General features: G+C 45.1%; 1 pseudogene; it reads left to right on the top strand.

Moving 5' to 3' along the window:
• The first annotated feature begins 303 nt into the window (after positions 1 to 303).
• LOC110331207 lies at positions 304 to 1853 on the top strand (annotated as a pseudogene).
• Positions 1854 to 4397: the final 2544 nt, after the last annotated feature.

Here is a 4397-nt window from a genome sequence, read left to right as displayed (position 1 = left end):
GACCCTGAACCCCCATTTGTATTTATTTTAATGCTCAGAATTTACCAATTATTTGGCCAGTGGAAGTTTCTTCAAGTTAGCTTCTGTTTTTTTTTTTTTTGTTGTTGTTATTGTTTATTTTTGATACCTCCTTACCATTGTTTGAACATCTCCTTACTTTATGATACAAAAGATATTCCAAGCTCATCCCACTCATTCCTTGGATTCAATGATTTAAAGATAGTATGCTTAAAATGCAAAATGAGCTTTTCTCATTCCTTGGCTATCTTGGTTGGGGGCTGTCCCGCACCCAAGGGTAGGAAGATGGTGGCCACAAAGAAGACAAAAAAGTACCTGGGATTGATCAACTCTAGGCTCCAGCTTGTTTTGAGAAGTGGAAAGTGCGTGCTGGGGTACAAACAGACGCTGAAGATATCAGACAAGGCAAAGTGAAGTTGGTTATCCTCGCCGACAGCTGCCCGGCTTTGAGGAAGTATGAAGTAGAATACTATGCCATGTTGGCTAAAACTGGGGTCCATCACTACAGTGGCAATAATACTGAGTTGGGTACAGCGAGAGGAAAATTAACTAGCGTATGCAGAGTGTGGCTAAAACTGGGGTCCATCACTACAGTGGCAATAATACTGAGTTGGGTACAGCGAGAGGAAAATTAACTAGCGTATGCAGAGTGGCTGTCAGTGACCCAGGTGATTCTGATGTTATTAGAAGCATGCCAGAGCAGACTGGTCGAAGTAAATCAGAAAAGCTCTCTTTTAATAAATCTCTGCAAGAGCTACTTAAACAAACAAACAAACAAACAAACAAAGAGATTAAGGCTCTCATTTCGTTTTATATGTAGACCCTATTATCTGATTCAGGCAGGTTTGAGAAGTCACTCTGTAGCCAGATTAATTCTGAAAGATAAGAAGTGTATGTCATAGCCACAAAAATAAGAGTTACCTATAAATTTGTAAGTTTGAGCATTCTTTTTTTTTTTTTTTTTTTTTTTTAATATCCTTGAGCTGGGGCCCTGGCTGTCCTGAAACTCCTTCTGTAGACCATGCTGGCCCTGAACTCAGAGATCAGCCTGCCTCTACAATGCTGAGATTAAAGGTCATCATGTCCTGTTTAATATCTCTCTCTCTCTCTCTCTCTCTCTCTCTCTCTCTCTCTCTCTCTCTCTCTCTTAGAAGAGAGCCACCACATCAAATATCAAATAGACTGCACGATTGTTAGGCTGCTGCCTCTCTGACATCCAGGAGCCTGCCATTGTAGGAGCTCTGTCTACCGAGAAAACAGTTTTCACATATTTCTCTATAATGGCAACAGGAGTTAGACTATTGTGAAAAGCCATTAGGCTTAGACTTCCCATACTGCCTTGAGAGGTGCCCATCACCGCAACCCCTAATGGCTGAACTCAAAATAGCCCATATTTTTTGCATTGATAGAGAATGAGCCACTGAAGGCCAAGAAATATCCATTGTAACCACCCTTCAGCCATGTAATTTAAAATAATTACCAGTTAAATGAAAATAAAATAGAGTCCATAATAACAATAACAATCACTGTCGCAGCAGTTCTTACCCAAGTACTGTTTGTTGGAGCATTACCTAGGAGAAAGAAGGTCCCCTGCAAGAGGACTGTCTGCACAGGGAGCCCTAGCTGGCTCATTATGCTGAATTAGGCATCAGGACTGCTCGGGGGCACTGGGCAGCCATAGACCTCATCTTATGTTCTGTCTCTATTACTGTTCTCAAGTGGTTTCAAGGAATTTGTCCAGCAATGCAGAAGGCAGGATGCCACCGAAAATCAAGGCTAGGGAGGAGATGGGTGGTACTCATCAGTGGTTTTATGTCAGCCCGGAGAAGGGCTGAAGCAATCTCCTTGTCCTTGGTGAGGGTCACACTGACACTCTCCCAGAAAAGGTGAAGCTCTGTTGTGAGGACCTTTGAGTGTGTGTCCTCGTTGAGTGGCTTTGAGTGGGTACATGTAATAGCGTGTCTGGAGCCGGTTCGGATAGCTGTGCTGAAATTTCTCTGAGTGACCAGGGAAACAGAAGGCACGGGCTCTCTGGGCTAATGTTAGTTTTTCTCATTTCTCTGTTAGGGTGCCCTAGAAGATCACCCATTTCTTTCTTTCTTTATTCATTCAATATACATGTATTGAGTACCTACTGTTTACCATATATTGTATTAAGTGCCTGGGTTGTTCAGGCAGCCCTGATTGTTACCTCAGGAATCTGACATCCTGGGAAAGAATAGACTACTGCATACGCCAGCAAGATTCTGCTGAAGGGACCCTGATATAGCTGTCTCTTGTGAGGCTATGCCAGTGCCTGGCAAACACAGAAGTGGATGCTCACAGATGGAACACAGGACCCCCAATGGAGGAGCTAGAGAAAGTACCCAAGGAGCTGAAGGGGTCTGCAACCCTGTAGGTGCAACCACAATATGAACTAACCAGTACCCCCAGAGCTTGTGTCTCTAGCTGCATATGTAGCAGAAGATGGCCTAGTCAGCCATCATTGGGATGAGAGGCCCCTTGGTCTTGCAAACTTTATATGCCCCAGTACAGGGGAACACCAGGGCCAAGAAGTGGGAGTGGGTAGGTAGGGGAGCGTGGGGGGGGGATAGGGGACTTTTGGGATAGCATTTGAAATGTAGCTGAAGTAAATACTTAATAAATTGGAAAAAAAGCATAGACTCATATGGATATATAAACAGTGTCATGAATGGGGGAAGAGAAGAGAGGACTTGGGAGGATAGAAGATAGACACTATGTCACCGAGGGAAACTTTAGGTAAGTTCCACTTCCGCTGAGTCTGGAAATCAAAGAACGATTCAGCCAAGCAACTGACAGAGGAGAGGATGTTCCAGGCAAAGGCATTGCTGTAGATAAAGGCTCCGTCTGAGTGAGCATGAAGGCTGGTTGCTTTGAGAAACAAAAGGAGTTTTAAAGTATTGGAGTAAGCAGGTTAAAGGAGAATGTGCCACGAAGTAGGAATAACCCTGTCAAGTGTAGGGTCAAGGAAGGCTTGGAGAGGAGTCTATTCCAAGTGTGGCTGGAAGCTTCCCCACAGGAAAAGGCAACGCCTGGTTTCTTGTCTATAAAGGGTCAGTCTTGTTGCTGGTGGGGAGCAGCCTGTGGGAGCTGGGAGTGCGTGGGTGCTGGGAAGCCAGGTAGGAGTTTCATTAGGGATGACTTAGTCCAGGAAGATGGCAGAGAATAAGGTGAAGCTGACTGACAGACACCCACTCAGGCAGGAGGATGGTTCTGGAGTGGTCAGGCTACGAGGAGGAGGGAGGGTGAGTTTCCTGATGGCTGGTTTGAGAAGTAGGGCCAGTAGTACAGCTCATCCTCATGGGAGAGAGAAGACAATGGAGTCTGAAGATGAGGGTCTGGAAGTGCCTAACAATGCACAACACCAACCTCATCCTAGGCACGCAACTCCCCTGCCTCTGTTGCTCAGCTGTTGTCACTATCTTTCTCCAGTACTTTAGCATCTGACCCAGCTGAACTCCAACCATCTTGTTCTAACACTAATATCTCATCCATTACCCCAGTCCCCTGTCCACCTCATTCTATAGAATGTTCCTACAAGTCTGTCTGCTTTTGATGCATTATAAAAGGCCACAGTGGGAAACATCAGTTAGGATCTCAGAAAAGGCTTTTTTAAAATTATAATTTGTTGCTGTTGTTGTTGCTGCTGTTGTGTGTACTTGTGCATATGCTTGCACTGTGGCATGCCTGTGAAGGTCAGAAGACAACTTTGTGAGGTCAGTTCTTCTCTTCCTCTTTATTTGGGTCCCAGGGATCAAACCCAGGTCATCAGGCTTGGGCAACAAGTGTTTTGCAGGCAGAGTCATCTGACTCTGATTGGCTCTGATCCATGAAGAGGTTTTCTGGTCAGTTGAATCCTAGTGGCCAAGGTGTGCAATGAGTTCATAAATATCTCACCACGGTGTTCTTCTGAGGGCTTCTGGTTTCCACCAGTGTGTTCTGTGTTTGAGGGTATGAACATTTAGGCATTGGGTTCACTTTTGATTAACAAATGGCAATTTGTACCTGTTTCCTCTCTCTCTCCCTCTCCCTCCCTCCTTCTGCCCCCTCTCTCTTTCTCTTTCTCCCCACCCCCATCTGGGTTTTTTGAGACAGGGTTTCTCTGTGTCCTGGAACTCATTCTGTAGACTAGGCTGGCCTCCGGCTCACAGAGATCCACCTGCTTCTGCCTCCTCCAAAGAGCTGGGGTTAAAGGCATGTGCCACCAGTGCCCAGCCTTTTACAATTTCTATTTATTTATTTATTTATTTACTCATGTATTCAAGATATAGTAAGCTATGGTCTCATGTAGCCAAGGCTGGTTCAAGCTTGCCATGTAGCTGAGGATGGCCTATTACAGGTGTGTATCATGTAGCCAA

Source organism: Mus pahari, chromosome 14 (genome assembly GCF_900095145.1).
Source record: "Mus pahari chromosome 14, PAHARI_EIJ_v1.1, whole genome shotgun sequence".
NCBI classification, from domain to species: Eukaryota; Metazoa; Chordata; class Mammalia; order Rodentia; family Muridae; genus Mus; species Mus pahari.
This window is presented reverse-complemented; position numbering and strand designations above follow the sequence as displayed.